General features: G+C 38.0%; 1 protein-coding gene across 1 annotated transcript in view; it reads left to right on the forward strand.

Annotated features, from left to right (window-relative positions):
• Positions 1–15,095: 15,095 nt before the first annotated feature.
• Positions 15,096–22,550, forward strand: part of LOC138707768 (sialate:O-sulfotransferase 1-like) — a 90,064-nt gene continuing 82,609 nt past the window's right edge. The window contains exon 1 of the mRNA XM_069837640.1: positions 15,096–15,483. The gene's annotated coding sequence lies outside the window, so the exon portion shown is untranslated. The remainder of the gene's footprint in view (positions 15,484–22,550) is intronic.

Below are 22,550 nucleotides of genomic sequence, written 5' to 3' on the forward strand. Positions count from 1 at the left end.
CCGATAGGACCTTACCTGCAGGCCGCGGGATAGCCCTGTCATGGATAAATATATATTTATCCATAGCCCTGTGTCGGTGTCGGATTCACGAATGCCACAGAGCCATCCGTCTGACTAAACAATCATCGCATATAGGACGTACAATGGGTTTCAGCGGGTTAAGTGCAAAGATCCATCCCGAATCATGAAATCAATCAATCTTACTATTAGGGTTGGAATGTTGTGTTAAAATATTAGGTTGCTATTCATAGACATTTCGCAGCACGCGCTACGAGCGTACTAAGCTAGCCCCGGCTATCCACTGGTTACTTGTACAGAATTCAAATCATATTCTATCGCTAACACTGGTATATGAATACGAAAAACGCTGATCATCCACTGAAAGCCCGTGCTAAAAATGTCTATGAATACGGCCCTTATAATCTAGTACATGATCATTTCCTCCGACTCTACATAACCTCGTAGATGATACAGAGTCGCTGAATAACCCATTGAAACAACAATTTCCTATTACAAACACCACTTTTAATACTATGAAACCACTAGTTTTGCTCTCGAGTCATGTATACAGTATATTTCATTCCCATGGGTGTTTTACGTGGCGTCATACAGTTTCGAACTTCTCCCTAGACCACATAATAGTATGACAGTTCCAGCTCACGGTTCGTTTGTTAAAATGTTTTTGGGACATAGCTTTTGAGGTGAGCAGTCCCAGAATCCAGAGTAAAGCTTCATTTACACAGTATTACTTAGTGATGCGTAGTCACTGACATATCACTAAATTGCTCCGTGTACACCACTGTGCAAGTGCTCACTGCGTCAGGATGTCACTACTTGCAGATCACTAGAACAACTTGGTTGCCTTCCAACTTTAGTGAGCAGTGATGTATCATTTTCCCCATTATTCCATCTGTTTAATGGCTGATTTCGCGCGTAAATTAGTTAGTTGTTTGCAGGAGTTGCATTAGAAAGTGCTAAAATATGGATATATGGAATGGTAATTGTTCTCTGCGTTTTGTTGAAGAGTATGGGGACGGGAAGTAAATAATCAGGAATATAAAAACAAACATATAAAAATATATAAGAAATCCGATGATGCGAAACTGTCTCTGGTAGAAGAAAAGGTAAAGGTATCCCCGTAACATGCCATGAAGGCACTTGGGGGCATGGAGGTAGAGCCCCATACTTTCCATGACCTCGGCACTAGAATGAGGTGGTGTGGTCGGCACCACGCTCTGACCGCCTTTTACCCCCGGTACTCAATTTTATAGGAGGCTGAGTGAACCTCGGGGCCGTTCTGAAAGTTTGGCAACGATAAAAAATCCTGTCACCACCTGGGAACGAACCGCGGATCTTCAAGTCCGTAGCTAGTTGCTCTACCAACTGAGCTACCCGGCCGCCGGTAGAAGAAAACCGGAGAGTTATTTCCAGTTTTAGTTTTGCTGGAGATAAACTCATTGTTGTTTGCTTTCTTTGTATAGAAACTTTAACTTCACCAGCAAAAAGGAAAACTGATCACTTGTCATCCTTAATTACTGTTAACTGCAACAATCTTTCATAATTAACTTTTTTAGAAGAGTATTTGAGGCTATCTGCACTTCTCTTCACTCATGTGCAGGTTTGTGAAAAATTAAATCGTGAAGACTGTTTACTTCAACCCAAGTATAAAGGAATTCTTTGCAAAGAAATTTTGCAAATGTTTGTGTTGAACACTTGATTAAGAATAAATATAAATAATTCATGGTAATTTCAGAATGTGAGCCTGTGTTATCTTTGATAGTGTCATTTACCAACAAAGTACCATTTTTATGTTGAAATTTTTGTTCCCAAGTATATATTGTCCGCACATGGAACATAAAATCTCCCGGGCCACGTTTGGACATGTTTTTTCGTCAACTTTTCGTCTGAGCAGCATTTAGGCGACCCCTCGGCGGGTAGCGTGTACAATTCTCAAAAGCAACTAATTTCTGGGATGTTTTGTAAAACTTGCTTTCCACGCTGCGCTCGGGAGAGCAGGAAGTCGGCCGACGGCGGAATGATGCGAAGTTTCCTCGTGAATTGAAAGCACTGTATGCCTACCATCTCGCTGTCACCAATCCCGTCGACGCTAGATAACCTAGTAGTTGATACAGTGTCTTTAAGTAACTAAATTTAAATAAAATTACAAGGCTTGGTTATGTTATCAGTCCGATGACATGTAGTGGGCTAGACTCTAAGAATTTCCACAATTACTTGCTCAGTGGAATGATTCAACGTGGAATTTTCAGGGAGTTAGTCTCACAGATATAAAATACGGCGCAAAAGTTGCTTTTCGCTTTCTGCGTAGGTGATAAGGATTTTTGTGACTTATGGAGATGTTATGAATTGTGATAAAATGGGAATATCTCGAGGAAATCTCTCCTACTACTCCCTCATTAACCTGTTGCAGCCACCAGAGTAGCTCAGACGGTAAGTGAATTTGCCTACAAATCCGAAGTTACGCTCGAGCGTTGGTTCGAGTTATGCTTTTACTGATTGGGTTTTCTAATTGGTTTTCCCCAACTGTAAAGCGACTATCACATAATTCTATCGTCAATTCTCGGCCTCATTCCATCAACCACCATATCGCTATCACCAATTGCATCGACGGTAAATAACCTATGTCAGTGATGTCAACGAGAGCGCAAACGTGCTCATAGCCCGTATCCGCTGTTCAGAGCACGTAAGACACGCAGATACAAGTCACTGTTGAACACAAGGGTTGTACATTACACATTGACGAAGAAGTCGTTCAGTAAGTTGCAGGCCGACTAGACTCTTAACTTCTTGTGTAAGTGAAAGATGAGGTTGGTTTGTGGAAATTATTTAGTTATAAAGACAAGCAGTGTCGAACGCCTGAAATTATTAGTTCATCTACAGAATGATATAATATTCAAATTAGATTGTTTTTATTGATATTAAATAGTAGTAAATGTATGTAAAGATATTGTAGAGCTTCTTCCTCACAGCATTGTATTTATGTTTACAGAATAAAATACAAACAAAAGTTTGTGCTGCTAATGGCGTAAATTCGTTAAATGTTAGTTAGGAGTTGTGTCTATAAATTGTCCAGATTTTCGTACATAAATTCTCAGTTTAACGATGTTTCTTACTATTACGATATTGTTCTGTCCAGATATTTTGAATTACGTGAATATTTATCAGAATTCATAAAAGAAAAACAGAGACAGTCCAGAATAATGCTGCTTATGATTAGGTTTTCTCCGGAGCGGTTGTTTGCGCGCTTTCAATCGGAGACCTCCGGATTACCTCCGATTGATGCCGCGCAGGTTGTATATGTGCTGTGGCGCAGACATACGCTTTCCGCTGAGTATTCCTTTAATCGGATCAGGTAGTGATTCGAGTCCGCTGACGTCCACGTATCTTTTAAAATAAGTTGTAATTTGTTGTCGTTTATTCTCTCTTTTATGTTTATGTCTCTCTCTCTCTTTCTTCGCCTCTTTTTTTTTTTGTTTTGCTTGAAGTGCTACGTTAGCTAACAGATTTTTTTCTAGTTTTGAAATTCATAGTATATGTGGAAAGGCGTATTAGCTTTATATCATTCATCAAATTAATAACATTCAATCTAACTGCAAAACTAACGCAGAAGTGAAGCTTTTCAGTAGCTAATGTAAACATTTATACTGTAGTTATACTATAAACTCTCGTTCAATCGCAAACAGTGTTTGTCAATTATTATTCTAATCGGTTTAGTTTAACGTAAAATATATTAAGGGAGCTTCAGAATGGAACAAAAGAAATGTGGGATATCAATTGGTTAAAGTTTACTGTTCAACATAATGTATTCAGATTCTTCACCGGACAGGATTGTGATTATTGTGTTAAAGAGTTTCAGTATTTGAACTACCTCTTCTAAAACTCGCCACTCTTTCTCTGTAATAAAAATATAAGCGGATATCAACTTAAGGATAATTATAATTATATTATTACCGCATGTTTCTTTAACTTCATTCAGAAACTCAATATTTTAACCCAAACAGTAAAATACAGGGACATCATTTTATTTTTACTAATATTTCTAATATTAACCTGGCTATACCTTTGGATTAACGGTTGAGAACACCGTTTGCTACCCCCTTCCACGACTGGAGTTCGATGATAGACTACTGGCGTAAAATACAAACAAATCACCAGACTAGGTACAGGAGGAAAGAAAAGTAGTTCATCCATTTACGTAAAGTAGGAAATATCGCGACTTTGAGTTTGATAATTTTCATTGGGTTTTTCTTTAATTAAAATACAGTACTGCATTAACAATAACTGATTTTACTCACGAACTGAGCTATCCATTCGGACGTATTCATTATGCAGTGTATATTATACTGTCTACAGCACATTAGCGTACAATATAGAGAATGAAGTTAAATTGAAAAATAATCATAATATGGATATTTAAACACACTTTTGAAAATGGTGGCCGTTCATTTCGATACAGGCTTCAGTTCTTTTTATGCATATTATCGCACTATAGACTATTGTACTTAATTCTAATTACCAGTTGCGTCATTCGTACTAGTAACTCGCGTTGAAATAATTCTGTACCTACTCTATAAGAGAGTACCTTACGTACTGTAAATTCAATCTTCACTTCTGCCCGATCCGAAAAGATAAAATTACTCAGACATGCTATCTACTGTCTTCCACACCTGTGGAGTAAAGGTTAGCGCGTCTCGTCGCGAAACCAGGTGGCCCGGTTCGATTCCCGGTAGGGGCAAGTTACCTGGTTGAGGTTTTTTCCGGGGTTTTCCCTCAACCCAAAATGAGCAAATGCTGGGTAACTTTCGGTGTTGGACCCCGGAATCATTTCACCGGCATTATCACCTTCATCTCATTCAGACGCTAAATAACCTAACCTGTTGATAAAGCGTCGTAAAATAACCTACTAAAATAAAAAAAATGAAAGCTATCTACTGTCCGTCCAAGTGGTTTTGTCGCAGGGTCATAGAAAGGAAGGAAATCACGTGACAGTTAATTAACGAGGCGCTTTTATTTAAGTTATTTTAAACAACTTTGTATAATATTACAAAGACGTCTACTTCCTAACAGAAATTAATCTTTTCAAAAAAGAGTTAAGACAGCCCAGCTACTGCTCTTCACAGAGGGGCGAGCAGAAGCGGGTGGAGGAAATCGTGATGCGACGTAGGCAGTACCTGTGTGAAAATATGATTCAATATTGAAAACTCTTTCGTCACTGGAAAACGCGAACATATTTCTTAAACGTACTATACTCACTAACTCAGTACTGTTCGTGTTTACTATAACCGTAAGACGACTTTGACTGTATACGCTTGATTCTGTGTGGAGAACGGTTGGAAGTATATTAGCAGAGGGGGTGGGAGTGTAGTACATTAAAAAAACTCAGGTACAATAAAAATTGAAGTAAAAATAAAATGATGTCCCTGTATAATTCAAGTTGTCTAAACAGCAAAATATAAATCAAGTTGTCTTTTAAATATTTCATATGGTTTTTATTGCCTCGAAAGTTACGTTTTAGAGAAATTTCAAGACTTTTTCCTATACTGTGGGCCTTTGGGAACAAAAGCACTAAAACAATTTTAAAAGAAATCGTATCAAATGTCTTCGTAATTGTTTTTGTCGGCGCAGTTAGCGATTGTGCGATCGCTTCAAATGGTCTAACAAATTCGAAGTTCCACCACTCTTAGAGTAAATTCGCCCATAAAGTTTACAGCGTGCGACTTTATTATTACATTCAACTAAATTAAAGAATTTCCATGCGACGGATATCCGATTTGGTGCCATTTTATTCCACTCACAACTATCGTCAGTCCGTACCCGCCGGTCGTCCTTGAGCTAACCGTCACTTCGCTCCGAACCACCGCATCCCTCCGTATGTCCCCTGTTCAATCTACGGTAGTACCGGAGATCACCGGTGGAGAGCTTTATTCGTAATCTCTGATTCCTCCGTGGTAGTAGTCACTCCGATGAGCAGCACTGGTCCAGAACTAGTTGACTCTACATGGATCGAGGAACGTAACTTTCTCAAGGATATATTTGAGCATCTGAACGTTTTGAATTGGAGATCGCAAGGAAAGAATCAATTAATCTGTGTCGACAGATATTATTAAAAGCTTTCAGATGAAGATTTCATTGTGGATGTCTCAGATCTCACAGCACAATTTTTATAATTTCAACGCCTTCAGTCATTGACCTCCTGTTCAACAGTGTAAAATACTGTAATGTTTTAAAAAATCTCTGGGAAGAGTTCCATAGACGATTTAAAGATATTAACCTACTCCAGCTCAAGTTGGATTTGTGTCGGCAAAAATCGGATACGCGAGAAGTCAGGAATTTAAATTTGTTTCTAGAAGTGTGATGATGCTCATATAAGTAGTACATGATTATTTAACAGTTAATAACAATAATTAGGCCTAGGCTAATTATAGGCCTCATTATGTAATACTGCTTAAGTTAAAGAGAAGCTATGTTTATTATTTGTTATATCCTATATTTCTTGTTTTCTTGTATGAGTGTAACACATTATCTATTACTTAAGGGCAGTTTAATTCAACTTGCAGTGATAGGCCAATAGAGTTCATTTTGCTCACCCCTTCTTGTTCACCGCTACTGCTTGTAGAACAGATTCATTGGAACTCGAGAGAGCTTGGGAGCACGTAGCGTCTTTCGCGTACTCTGACCTTGACATCCCTCACCTATGTAATAGTTGATAGAGCGTCGTTAAATAACGGACTACAGTATTTGAGGAACAAGTTGAGACAAAATTTTGAACAGAGACAGCATATGTACTTACACTCTCTGGGGTTGTTGGCATTGGTGCTATCCCTTCCATCATGTCCGTGGTGGCCTGCTCCTCTGTAGAGTGTTCACATCCTTCGTCCTCGCTATCTGTCCCTCCTATGTTGATTACAAACCGATCGATGACTTTGTCAATTAAACCATCTTTCTCCCAATAAAACTTTTCCTCCATTTCTACACTTTCACACGCTTTTCTCCAGTTTTCTGTGGTCACTTTTGATAATGCTGTTTGAAAGAGAAGTGTTACATCATTGGGTCTGAAAGTTACATTATGTTTGGCTACATCGTTCTTTACATGGGCCCAAATTAATTCAATTGCACTGAAGTTGCAATGATCGGGAGGAAGACGTACTACGGCAGTGATGTCAAAGCAAGCACATTTTTCTGACCTTGACGTCGTGCGCGGGCAGCAAGCGCTAGGTATGGAAAGAGGAAGGGTTGTGTATATGAATAAGCAACCTGTTGGATTAAGAAAACAGTGGTGCACAAACTTCAAACGGAACGTGAAATTTTATGTCGTTATTTTTATATGGCTTCTTTCTATTTAATATTATCTATATTGTCTGTAAAACAAAAGTACTAACACTGATTTCTTAATATTGCACTTGTGTTTTAAATCTTAATGACATAATAGAGAGTTAAGAAGGAATATTCACTTAAATTCCATAGTAGTATAATATTATATTGTATTAAGTGGATGAAACACATCATTCATAAAGAAAGTGATATCCCAAAGAAAGAGATTGAGTATGACATGATAAGTTGGAATTTATATTGATGGTACCTTTAGCCTTACAAAAGTAATCAATAAACTAATCAAAACAATATTACAGTACAAAGCAAAGTTACCTAGGTACTGTACTATCTGTTTTAAGTGTAACTAATATTACATAACAAAACTCTTACGTTTAAGGTGATATTTGTGAGCAACTTCCTATAATCAGAATATTAAATTATTTTCTCTAAATCTGCTGAAGCTATAGAGCTGACATTTTTACAACACATGGACACGTATCTTTTACTTATGATGTAACAGTAGTTGCTTTGTTAATTCATTTCCTTACAAACAATTTCCATGCGAACATTTTCAAAATTTTCAATACACTAACTTCAGTAATACGTATATAGGTACGGTATATTAGATTTGTTGTTGTTATCCAAATATTGGAACCCTATTTTACCTTTGGTATATTAGGGTTGTAGTTTGTTACATGTGAAATACATTATATAGTGATAATACACAATTTTATATTGTAGTTTGTATATTGTAGGTTGTAGTTTGTTACATGTGAAATACATTATGTAGTGATAATACACAATTTTGTATTAGATTTACGAAAACATCCTGTAAGGCTACTAAATAAATAATCCTATACCTAAAATTTCACTTTTCTATATGAAAAGTTGAGAAAATATTTGTTTTGAATAAAAAAATCAAACTTGTGAAAAATGAGCATTAAAATTAAAACTTACATTCTTATAATACACTTATACTTATCAGGCAAATCTAAAAATTAACATGGATACAGTTTTAATAAGTTCTCTTCCCTTTATCTATTGAATCAGTGCTGGCCATCCCTGAATATAGCTCGACCAAGCGGCATATACCACCTCTTTCGTCTGTCTCTTTCCTTTCCGCTGTAAAGCGCTCAGGCTCTCCGGGCTCTAAAGCGCGCGCTTGCTCCTGTGGGCATCAATTGACGTGCCTGTACTACGGTATGCCCTGCTAACTGCAATAGTGTCAATTTCGTATTTTCTAAATCTGTCTTTCTTAGTCTTCATAATATCATATAATACTACTTTGGTGGATCTCGGATCGTATTCAATGTTCTTTTCGCGTAACCAGGTTTCCATTTCGGTTTTTAAACTTGATGATATTGAGGCTTAATTTAGTTCCGCCGAATGATAAAGTGCATTGTCCAAAATAATTACACTATTTTGAGGAATATTTGGAAGGAGTTTGTTTACAAACTAATCCCTGAAAACAATACCATCCATCTCCTCGTGATAGTCCTTTTTTGGATTTAGAACGAAAATAAAGAAGGCCGTTCGGAACAAACCCTTCAGAAGACTCGGCGTGTACTATAATAAATCTCTGCCCTTAACCCAGGGGGACAATCATAGGTACTTCAATTTCACCGTCTGGCGTGTCACATAACCATACCTTTCCTGTAGTTTGGTTCACATTCAACCAAGTTTCATCAAGATAAACGATTGGTCGACCACTTGCTCTCAGTTCTTGCATTTTTCATAAATAATGAAACGTTTTTACTACAATGTCGGGGTTTTCCAGTAAAAATGTTTGTCCTACAATGTTTTCAGCATAACGGAAATTCATGTTTTTTAATATTTGTCGCACTACCCATATGCTGCCCTCAACTAACTTAGCCTCCCTCAAAGCTTTGTGTATATGAAGCAAACTGGGAACGAAGCTTGCTTTGTATAGGGAATAAATGGCAGATGCAGTGAATGAGTCTATATTCTTCTTCTTCGGTGTACTGTTGGGCCTTTTCTTACACGGTGTTCGAATTTTGGTTTCTGTACTGTCAACATTTATCTTTTCATTTAACATTCTATAAACACTTGCGCGAGATACTCCAGTCGCGGTAGCAGTTCGTCCAATGACATCTGTGACTGATATAGCAGGCGCTCCATTTTTAAGTGCATCAAATTCGTCTTTAAAGAACTTGTGCACATTAATCACAATTTCTCTTCCGTCTGACTGCAGTGGCTTTTCTTTCTTTCCAACACCGGTTTGAAAAAGAATTAATATTAGAGCAAATATTGTTAAATATGGAACTAACATAAATATTTCTCCATCTTACGATGTTTGGTGACGTATACACGTCCGTTGATGTGACAGGTCGCAGGTTCGATTCCCGCTCGAGGTTGTGAAATTTTTCTTTCATACCATGGCATGATTGTGACTATAATAGTATTTAAATTCAAATATTTCTGTGTTCTGATGCATTTCTACAACATAATAGAATTTGTTCACAGCAGAGAAGCGCCACTGTTCCCCACTTGCACTACCCAGTGGTTACTGTTATAAAAATACAAAATAACACGACACACTAAATCAATAAAATAAATACTCAAGCAAATAACATATAAATAATGTTGAAGTAAAATATCGCACTAAAACAAAACTCGCAATATTATGACCGACACAGGCCGACCCTGGCAACCTCAAGATTTCGACTGATGCAAGTGGATTCTGCCTTCCTTCCTATTGTCAACTTAAGCCCGGTTCAGACGGTGCTATAATAGTTTCTGTGATGGATTCCAAGGTGGGTGCGCTGATGGCTACCCTGCGTGCTCACATGCTGGCTCCCGTGCATATAACGTCTTTGCTCCCGTGTTGGCTACGGTGATGGTTGTTGTTCTCACAGTTCAAATTGGAAAATCATCTGCTGTTTCATCTGTTGCCAACACTCATGGTCAAAAAGAAACTAAACCGTGAGTGGAAAACAAATAAAGTCCTACATTAACAATAGGAAATGTCGTAATAAGGTAATTAAGTCATAAGTGCAAAACAGCTAAAGTACGATATTAATAATACAATGTAAAGTGCCCAATGGGTATGATATTAAACACTAGTAGTGTAAAGCGTTTGGGTGAACCCCACACTAGTCCATTATTCTCCGTTTACAGTTAGACAGAACTGAAGCAGAGATACTATTCTCTGTTTGCATTCCAAAGCATGGTACGTATCACACTGACTGTTACACAATACACATCTACACTCCTGGCCGAGCTGATGGAAGAACTTCCTGGTACAGTACATATTCAGTGGTGAAATCCATGAATCGCAAATCTTGTTACAACGTGTCTGAGCTCGTACTCTCCTCGCATCCATTCTCTGTTTAGCATGGGATCCGTGTTGTAGAAAATGTCGCTAATAGACTCTCTCTTCCTTCTCAGCGAAAAATCATGTTATTTCCCATTACTCTTTGTATAAGTAGCTGCCAGTTTGTGATCTATTCCTTTTTACGGGATTACATAATTATATTTCTTATTAGTCTGCGAATTAAAGTACCTATTATATAAAGACATGGTAGGCCTATATTCCAGTTTTACTAGTAAATAAACTTGCCGAACTTACGAATAATTTCTAAAACATAAGGCTCGGTAGAGTCGTCAAGATGTTAATCACAAAATCAAGACACAACTTTCTCACACTATTACAGTTTTCCGATCAATAAAAGTTACATAACCTATGTTTTCACTCCCTCCAAATGAAGGGTACTTGTCAGACTAAGAAATCCAAAGTACTGTCAAATGTCGTAAAGAAATTGCCATGATTAAAAAATTAAAAAAAAACAATAGTGTCCTTTCTTTTGTCAACTCCTTCGTTTCAATCCTATTTAATACATTTTCAGTAACTTCTAACTTCAATTTCCTTACTAAAACGTCGACAGTAAAAGTATCCTATATGTTCATAAGACATTTAGAGCAGGCTTATCTTTAAGTTATTTCATGTTTTATTATAAAACAAGCCATTAAACCAAGACACTTGTTCAATTAGGATCTACCGAAACATTTTTTTATCTTAATACATTCTAGGATATGCTGTCATATCCACAATCATTGTAACAAACTGCATATACGTACAGCATACTGTGTAATGTTTTGCCCGAGATCAGCTGATCTGAGAGAGCTGTTATTTTGGTGCCACGTTCATCCGGTAGAGTAGTATTGAACGCCCTCTCTATTTACTTTAATGCTCGAAGGTTTCAGTGGTGATACTATATCATCTTTGGTTCCAGCTTGCAAACCATCACGAAAAATAACAAGGAACCTGCTCTCGAAATCCAGCAAGCTAGCCACCAAAGCAGCAGCAACCAGAGCGCATTACTTCCAGCAAGTGAGAACGCAGGGTAGCCATCAGCGCAGCCACCTTGGAGTCCATCACAGAAACACGCACCGTCTCAACCGAGCTTTACATCCTCTCAACCGGTTGCCTGGAAAAGGCCAGAGCAGGTATCAGTCTCAAGATATTCCACAAAGACTGTAAAAATTATTCATGTGAACACCATTGAGTTGTTAGGAGGTAAGAGAGTTACAGATCTCATGATGTCTGGATCCAGCATTAAAAGGAAAAGATTTGGGCAGCTCGCTCGGGTACCCACCCGATTTTGTAGGAGGTTGAGTGAACTCTGAAATTAATCTGGAATTTACGATCTCGCCTTCCTTCGGAGCCGATTTCTTCTAGCCCACAGACTGTCGTTCTACAGACAGTTAACTCGAACACAAATTACATTTTATAATCGCTGTAAGAATTTCAAATAACACTGCATAGCCATGAATATGAGTATGGTCTTTGAAAATTGCATGTTCGTTCTCTATTTTGGCTCAAGGGGTAGTTCTCCTACCAAGAGTTCCAGGATGCTCGAGTTCGATTCCCTGCAGAGAAACGGAGATTTATCTTCTCATAAGGATTGCGTGTGTCACTGGTTATTGTCTTTTGTTCTTGCAGTGGCTTTACATCATGCTGACCATTTGATTAGGAAGTCCCTCTCTTTGTGAATGTGTAATATTGCTATGAAATCCTTACAAAAGTGAGGACGGTACGGGCCACAATGCTGCTGCTGATGATGATGATGATGATGATGATGAGGAGGAGGAGGAGGAGGAGGAGGACGACGATGACGATTATCAGTTTTATGGGCGGCTGAATAGATTACATTGGTATCGTGGAAAGTACGATGAGAAGGAAAAGCTTTTTCTTCACACAGATTCGAATATACGACCTTTCAATATAATATAATTACATCACCAACTTTATTGCAAATAAGCTTGATTTTTTTTTCACAGAATCAAATTGTATTTTGTAAGAAAATTAAAATTTTTCGATGAACCACCACACGATGCAGATGGAACTAAATTAAACATTTTGAAATACAGGGTAAAAGTTGGTAATATTGTGATACGAGTAATATTGTGATAGTTATTTTTGAGAATTTATTACAATTTTACTGAGCGAGAGAAGGACCGGTTTTGTGCATAAACTTATCCATGTACATTCCCTTAATACAGAGTGGACCGCTCGAATGTACCTAATTTCAATTGTATGTGACTGGTAAACGGCTGAAGACAGAAACCTACAGTAACGTTTATATGAAAGGAAAACTCAAAAAGTTTCGATATGCATATCATCATATCTCTACGTGAGCTCCAGCTGTCACTGTGACGATATCGAAACGATGAAAGATTTCTTGCCAAGCACGTTGGAGCATGTCTTCTGAATTGCTCTCAATAGCCTCTATGATACGCTCCCGAATATCACGAAGGTCTCTGATTGGGGTGGCGTACACTTTATCTTTGACCTAGCCCCAGTGAAAGAAATCGAGCGGTGTTAAGTCCGGAGACAGTCTAGCATCGTATTGGCGAATTCCACTCGTTTGGGTTTGTCATCCGGCTCCAGACGTTGCATTAACTACACCTTGTATGCCTACAGTTTAAGACGTTTGTGGACAATTCGTTGCAATGTTGATTTTGGTACTTGAAGTTCCCGCGAATTTCTTCTTAACCCTTTCTTACCTATAGATACCATATGGCAGTAATTAACTTTATAGCATTTATATACTTGTGTGTTACATATGAAGGTAAATTTTGCGGATAACTTCTATTTCAATACATTTTCATCAATATAGTTTTGTTTCAAATGTTGCCACTCCCGTAACTTGGTCACTGAATTGGTCCTAATACAGCTATTTGTTTCAACATGGATTGCTTGTAAATTTAATTTGGGTTAGAAAGGGTTAATAACTTCCACGGGCTTCGCTCATACGCGGCTTGAACATTTGCAACCATTTCGTCGGATGTTCTAGGACCAACACCATGCTTCTTCAACATCGACACTGTAGCTAAAAATGTATCGTGCCTCTTCTTGATGCTTTTAGCAGTTGGAGCATCATGGTTAAACAATCGCCGACACTCCCTTTGAACTCTAACAATTGATTTAAACTCCGCATACCCAATACAGTTTGCGCTTTCATCTGCGGTGTCGCCATTTTGACAATCGATACAATCTACGAAAAGAAACCGTGTCTGCGCACCATCAACCGACAGGATTCGAAAGTTGTTCAGTTTTCCTTTCATTTTTTTTAATTGGTGGCACTTTATATGCCTGTTTCAATAAGTTTCAGGTCTCTTATGGACCCTTGCCTTTCGCAGTCGTGTAGAGAAATATGATTATGTTACATTGACGTTTTCATCTTCCTTTTATCTTCATCAATGATGGAGATAGGTGAGCTGAGTGTAGCAGGTGGAGGGTGATCACTGAGTTAATTCGTGCATGAGAGGGTTGATGTGACAATGTAGCTTTTCCAGATAATTTTTCCGTAACGTTCGAACGTAGTCCCTAAATAAACTGATGTTGAGGCCTCTGTACAGTTGGGTATTCCGGATGTGGTAATCTGGTCCAGTGATGGTTCTGCATACTGCACGTTGGATACCGTCGAGTCTTCGAAGATGGCGGGGGTGGGCGTGAGACCATGCTTCACATGCATACATCATGAGTGATCTGATGACGGATATGTACAGTTGTAATTTCCTTTCATATAAACGTTACCGTAAGGTTCTACTTTCAGCCGTTCACCAGTCATATACAATTGAAATTAGGTACATTCGAGTGGTCCACCCTGTACATCAGTGGCGTCGCTAGGATCAGGGCAAGGGGGGTGCGGATGGGGTGCGAGATTTAAAAATGGGGTGCGAGCTGTAAAAATATGGTACATAAAAAGTCCAAAATTTTCTCTCATGCACTTACGCGCATACTATACACTTGTTTATTAATATTACTATGTATTATTATTATTATTATTATTATTATTATTATTATTATTATTATTATTATTATTATTGTTGTTGTTGTTGTTGTTGCTCATCACATCCATAACGATACACTAAGGGACGTAGTTTTTCACATCCAAGAAATTGTTTGTTTGTTTTTGTGCTTCAAAATAACTTATGCCTAGTATTTTTTTTAATAAATTGCCCTTTGGGGTGCGGAAACGGGTGCTCCGATATTTTATGGGGTGCTTGCGCACCCTTTCGCACCCACCTAGCGACGTCCCTGCTGTACATTGACGCAAAAAACCGATCTTCCTCTCGCTCAGTAAAATTGTAATAAATTCTCAAAAAGAACTATCACAATATTACTCATATCACAATATTACCAACCTTTACCCTATGTACATGAAGAGTTCCATCTTCCTAATCTTGCACTAATTAAATTGTATTTTTGTTGATTTGTTATTTTACACATGAAGCTGAAACTTACCGAAGGTACAGGAAGATTATTATATTTTATTGCTTGTCGTCAAATCGGAATTATGAAACACTACATTTAACTGATAGAAACTGAAGTTTACAATTCAGTGTGTCGATTGTGTTCGTGTTAATTTCTTCAAAAAAGAAAGAGTGAGAAATTTTGTTTGCGTGCCTGAAGTACAGAGAGGGGCGGACTCTGAATCAATAGAAACAAGCAAGCAGGCAAGCTGAAGCTAAGTTCCTGCCAAGAGAGTCGGGGTGCGAGAGGGGGATATTGCGGCAGAGCGCCCCCTGGCACAACCCCCGCCCGCATCTCACAGTACCGCACATCAGTCCGAGCACACGTGACACAACAATGGCTCCAGCTCCACACCTCTCATCGTAACAGTAAGCGTAAGTACACTCACCAAGCTCAACAGTGGGAAGCGTGCATTTCTAGAGTATTCTGCGTCAATCGCCACTACATTTTTCCGAGAGTAAAATAGTGCTTTATACGGCGTTAGTTAAGATAGACAGTTTAGCTATCTCTGGAGCATCCTCTGATTTTTCAGCTGTGCAAAAAGTTTTTTTTCCCTAATTATGGACAGTTGTTTTCCCATGAATTGGAATAGAGTGTTTATATATGACTTAGAATGTCACGGAAAATAACATTACTTTAAAGACGTTATAGGAAAAGGGCTAAGGACCATGACAATCTTTTGACGAAACGGTCGAATTTTGATTCATTAAAAATTCTGCTGAAGTTTTGGTAATAAAAAGCTTGTGTGACAATGACGATACACCAGGGACACGGAGTGAAGTGCCAGAAGTTACGTGGTGTGTTATTTCCATAGTAAAAATTTGATGAACACAAGAGGAATAATAGAATATTTTAAAGAAAGTGATTCGCGATGATTTGCTATTTCAATTTCATCTCACTTTCTCACCTATAAAAGAGACATACATCGCCATTGCTTGGGGAAGACATTCTCCGAGTGCTTTTATTTAGTCTGTCGAAATGAGTAGTTTTATTTTGATCGCGACATGACATACACACGGAGACAGAATAGTTGTTATTTTGTATTGTATTTACGGTTTTGCATAGTAATGTTCATGTCTGAAATTTTATACAGTTTTAGGAAAATGAGAACATATTCACACTTCTCAACCCGGAAAACTTGGCAAAGCGCGATTTCTACATACTTTAAGAAACACTCCAAGAATTATTGGTAACCGACTCAAAGGACTGTTATATAATTTAAAAACAGGATAAAAAAATTCTCCCGCCGATAAGCCAATTTATACTGATGAAATTATTTAAGTGAAATTGTTAAGCTTTATGTTTGAATTTAAATACTGCTTAAATTAATTTTATCAAATTATGATTTTCTTTAACTTGCCGTATCTGCATGACTAAGCGTCATGCCTTAAACTAGCGACACGTAATGAGCGCTGGTTCGAGTCCTTCTGAAGGAATAAATTTTATCTTGAAATTTCGTCCTGTGTATATGAACGGTGGCCACCCAGTATCATGATGAATTTGGAGTGGTACAGTGAATATTCAAATCTGGTTTCGAAAGTCAGTTGTACTTCTATTAACTTTACTTAAATTAATACACCTAAACCAATTCAGAATATCTTTTTCCATCACAATACATTTAATTTATACACCATTTTTGGCGTGTGAAATAAGTAATGGGAACGTTAAGTGCGAGTGTTTTATATTTGCCGCAGTCAGTCTGACAACTGTGTTTGGCAAATGGGTGATGTGACGTGTATATGAAGTGGTACCATTCTCAGCTGCACTAGCAACATGCTCACAAACTGGCCTACTATATAACTAGGGTCACACGCCAAAAACGCTGGCGCCAGCTATGACGGCTTACCACACGTTACACTCTTACATAAATTTTCTCTTGAAATTTCGTGGAGTGTGTTTGACCGGTGGCCACCCAGCAGCGTGATGAATTTGGGGTATTACAGTGAGCATTGAAATCTGGTTTCGAAAGCCAGTTCTAACGGTTTACTACCCCTTTACATGAGTTTTCTCTTGAAATTTCGTCCAGTGTGTATGACCGGTAGCGACCCAGCATCGTAATGAATTTGGGGTATTGCAGTGAGTATTGAAATCTGGTTTCGAAAGCCAGTTCTAACGGTTTACTATCCCCTTACATAAATTTTCTCTTGAAATTTCGTCCAACGTGTATAACCGGTAGCCACCCAGCAACGTAATGAATTTGGGGTATTACAGTGACTATTGAAATCTGGTTTCGAAAGCCAGTTCTAACGGTTTGCTACCCCCTTACATAAATTTTCTCTTGAAATTTCGTCCAACGTGTATGACCGGTAGCGACCCAGCATCGTAATGAATTTGGGGTATTGCAGTGAGTATTGAAATCTGGTTTCGAAAGCCAGTTCTAACGGTTTACTATCCCCTTACATAAATTTTCTCTTGAAATTTCGTCCAACGTGTATGACCGGCAGCCACCCAGCAACGTAATGAATTTGGGGTATTACAGTGACTATTGAAATCTGATTTCGAAAGCCAGTTGTAACGGCTTAACACACTTTACCCCCTTACTGGTAGGATCACAGTCTAGTATATACAGTCACGAAGCTTGCGTTGTTGAGGGTACTAAGAACAATAAACTGTGCCAGTACTATTTCTCATTGTCTGTGATGAGGCGATAGTAGCGATCCTAGTGGTTAGTAACTATCTATGGATGCATATTCCCTACGTATTGAGCTTCGTCACTGTATATACTAGACGTGGTAGGACGTTGGTTTATCTCCGATGATATGTTGACGTGTGGCCTGGTAGGCTTTGGCCTTCCATGGGCTGTCGCGCTACGAGTTTATTCTTTAATTAAGTATATTGCGCATTGTTCATTGACATCCGAGTTAAAATTGAATACGGCTTTGAGTCTGAAGTAATGTATTAGATTATATGCTATTGATTATCGGCCATTGTCATAGCGTATTAAAATTTACAGTAGTTACAATATTCTTTGTTTGCTTCTGGACTTCATATCATTCTACAACGTCAATGGCGCTAGTGTCAAAGATTGCTGTGTTACTTGTTCTGTAGAACGTTTTCTATGGAAAATTATGCTTGTGTCGTTCCCTATCATTGAGTAGTTACCATGCTAGCCACTGGATTCGGGGTTCGCGGACTCAGACGCTTTTGAGAGTGATGAGTTTTAAAGGAATATAAAATTCTTGGCTTGTTTTCCTCAAGAAGTAAAGTAAAGTTTGTGTTTCGTGTCGTAGATTTAAGTTGCATAAAATATCCTGATCCTGAAAGAGAATTCCAGGAAAACTTTTTCGAACATTTATTACTGAATCTCTAGAGGAATTGAAACCCTGTTTAACCATAAGGTATGATAGGATTATAGTTTGATAAAGAGTTAAAAAAATACATATGGATATATCTAGCATAAACGAAGGGTTTAGAACCATAGTGGGCCAAGCGCCATTTACTAAAAACCGTAGAAAACAAGAGTTAAAATGAAGTTATTACCATAATTCAATGGAAGTAATATAAAGTATACACATTAAAACTAAATGATATGTCAATCTTCATTAAACTATGGTATTCACTTAAATTTAACCCTTGCTTTCTCCGTTTTTAATAAGTTAAATAGCGCTTGGCTCACTATGGCTCTGAACCCTTCAAATAGTACACTACGGGAATAATTCATACAATATTAATTCTACAGACACTTATAAATACTACCTGCAAGAACTAACCTATACATAAGTACAAATATCTACAATCTTACAAAATTAACAAACTCTTTATAGCAACATTCTTTGCAAAATAATTTTTGAAAGAGAACTGGCATAAACAATATTACATTCTGAGAGACGTGATATCAATACAAATCTTTTGCTTTCAAACACTTCGCACGTAAACAGAAAGTGATCCACAGTTTGTATTGTTTCTTCGCCTACACACTGATATTCTTTCTCTTTTACAATTTGAAACCTCTGAAAATAACTTCCGAACATCTCATGCCCCGATAAAACTGGGGTTTTATGAAATCTAATGGTAATTTATTCTTGTCGAGTCGTTCAAATACAGTTGGGAAATACAGTTTCTTGGTTAGGGATCCATTTTTGCTACTGGGCCAGTATTAATTCCAACCTTTTTTGGGTCCCTTTTTAGTACCTTTACCTTTCTAATATGTTTAGCAGGACACTCAATGTAAGCCTACTCTGATTAGAATGAGCAGCGGTGTTGGCCAGTTCATCGGCTCTTTCGTTTCCCAGAGTACCGGCATGGCCACGGACCCAGGTTAGACAGATATGCTTGGAATATCCCATAACTAGGGACTTGATTACCACAGATAGAGGATTTTTATTATATTTTTGCCTAACTGAATGAAGTGCAGCTTGAGAATCGCTATAGATACGGGCATCGTAGTTGTAATATATTGTCAGCAGTTCTGCTTGAAATATGGAGCAATAAAACCTTGGTTTTTCTGAACCGACGCATGCGAGATGCGAGGTGCGAGGTCCGTCTCGCACAAATCCGAGATAGTGAGTGGTTTCTATAGCTGCGAGATGCGAGGTCTGTGCGCCTCGCAGCTATAGAAACCACTCACTATCTCTCCTGTAGTCCGGATTTGTGCTAGGCAGGCCTCGCATATGTCGGTTCAGAAAAACTAAGGCTTAAGGTGAGAATCTGAATTGTTAGTAATGAATTTCTACATCGTTACAGTACACCACGAAAGCACATCCTACTGCAGCTTCTTCAGCTTCATTACCGTTTGAACGAGAGCAATCAGTATAAATTTGATGAGTGTGACCATGCATGCAGTGTGGAATGAGTACTCGTGATATATTCCACTTGTCCAGTGGCAAAGATGTGTGACTGCTTTTCTGCTTTGATATTTCCAAGTATCTGGGATATTAGTTATCTTTTTTAACGTCTGTGAGAGAAGCTTAAACATTTTTATAGCCCACGTTAAAATTTCGAGGTAGTGCAATGGGCTCACATCAGTGTTCTAAGCGCACGTGCGTTTGTTCCATTTTTCGCTTCTAATTAAATAATTAACACTCATATTTATTCATGTAGTGACATGACTATATAGTAGCTAAAAATGCAAAAAAAAAAAAAAAAAACTTTCTTTGCTTCGATAATCCTAAATGAGAGTGTATATATCCTGATTAAAGAATTTTATTCTCGGGATTGAAAATGAGAATGAAACATGAATTTTCAGAATTTCGCGTTACCCCACGTATCTTGGTACTCAAAATTTCAACGTTTCGGAACTTTATACAGGTTCCAGTTTTCAGGATGAATTGGTTCGACCTGAAGGGTCCTGTGCTCTTTTAGGCCCGTTGTTTGGAGTATCCAAGCGCAAGGAGTAAATGATACTTCAAGTCATTCCAATTTGCTCTGATGATTAGTCTTCATGTAGTTCCGAATCGTTGGAGATGTTAAATTGGTGGATGTGTTGGGATATCCAGAATCTCCTGATATAACTGATACTCGGGAGGAAATTAAACATAGAATAAATATGGGAAATGCCTATTATTATTCGGTTGAGAAGTTTTTATCATCCAGTCTGTCAAAAAATCTGAAAGTTAGAATTTATAAAACAGTTATATTACCGGTTGTTCTGTATGGTTGTGAAACTTGGACTCTCACTTTGAGAGAGGAACATAGGTTAAGGGTGTTTGAGAATAAGGTGCTTAGGAAAATATTTGGGGCTAAGAGGGATGAAGGTACAGGAGAATGGAGAAAGTTACACAACACAGAACTGCACGCATTGTATTCTTCACCTGACATAATTAGGAACATTAAATCCCGACGTTTGAGATGGGCAGGGCATGTAGCACGTATGGGCGAATCCAGAAATGCATATAGAGTGTTAGTTGGGAGACCGGAAGGAAAAAGACCCTTGGGGAGGCCGAGACGTAAATGGGAGGATAATATTAAAATGGATTTGAGGGAGGTGGGATATGTTGATAGAGACTGGATTAATCTTGCACAGGATAGGGACCAATGGCGGGCTTATGTGAGGGCGGCAATGAACCTCCGGGTCCCTTAAAAGCCAGTAAGTAAGTAAGTAAGTAAGTAGTAGTAGTAATAATAATAATAATAATAATAATAATAATAATAATAATAATAATAATAATTACTGGGTCCGGTATTCATGTGCAGATGCATATTTTTACTGGCTAGTTGAAAGTCAGGCAAAAATATTTTTATACTTGTTTTGATCGTCTGTGGTGACGAATATGCAAAGTTAATCGTGCATTTTTTTTCCTTCATGTTTCAGGTGTTTCTGCATATAATACACTATTGTGTATGTATTGCAGTATATCTGAGTCGCCTAGAATTAAACTGCACTTTATCAAAAAATCTGATTTGTTAGAAAAGACGAAAAACTAATGCAGTTAGACTACAAACGGTGATTTTACTACTAAAGCTAAGGCAGATAAATTCCAGTTTGAATCCAAACGAGCATTGTATCACATTCCCCGCAAAATTCTACACTGAAACATATCGTAATCCAATACTTCATAATTTGGAGAAAGTTCAGTTTGATTCTAGGCGACTCATTGCAGCATTTTTTTTGCACAAACCCCCAAAATTGCATATTTTGTAAAAAAAAAAAATAAGATTCTGGAATGTTTCATTGTCATCACACAATATTTTTGGTCGACTACTCGATGGTTGGAAATTCCATGCATATGCATGGTTGCTGTGGAAAAACCAAAATAACCACTCCCTGGTTTTGTTCCATTGAACTATTCCATAACAAGAAGCATCAACAAACATATCTGTCCACCTCACTCTAACATCTGCTACCCACCTTTTTTCTGTTTGACTTATTCTCAGTTGGCGCGCCAGGAGTCCGAGCGTCAAGTGCGTGATTTTGTTGTTTTTTTCTTTTTGCTGTGTGAGTGTATTTGTTCTGTGATGTGATTTGTATTGTGATGTCTGCTGCAAAATTATTAAAAGTAGCGGAATCCCTTACGGAATTGGTTTTTGAAACACAAAATCACTACGAAAGCCTAAAATACCATAACTTTAGCCTCCATGCGGAGAAAGTACACCATAAGACATGCATAACGGTACCAAGAGAGTGGGTAAATGATCCTTCAGATCTGGGACTGCATAACCTGATGATGGACCCTAAACTTTGGATATATTAAGTTTCAACATACAATGCAAAACCTGAAAATTCTCTTCGTCATGAATGTCTACAATCGAATATTAAAAATTCTCATAAAAACCTAAGGCATAATAACATGTACTACTTAATATTTCAAGTTAATGCTAATGGCACACAATATGTAATAAATAGTTTAAAAAACTGATCCTAGACACAACATGAAGATGTCGGCCTGGTTGGCACACTTGGTATAGCGCTGGCCTTCTTTACCCGAGGTTGCGGGTTCGATCCCGGGCCAGGTCGATGGCATTTAAGTGTGCTAAAATGCGACAGGCTAATGTCAGTACATTT

Source organism: Periplaneta americana, chromosome 10 (assembly GCF_040183065.1).
Source record: "Periplaneta americana isolate PAMFEO1 chromosome 10, P.americana_PAMFEO1_priV1, whole genome shotgun sequence".
NCBI lineage: Eukaryota > Metazoa > Arthropoda > Insecta > Blattodea > Blattidae > Periplaneta > Periplaneta americana.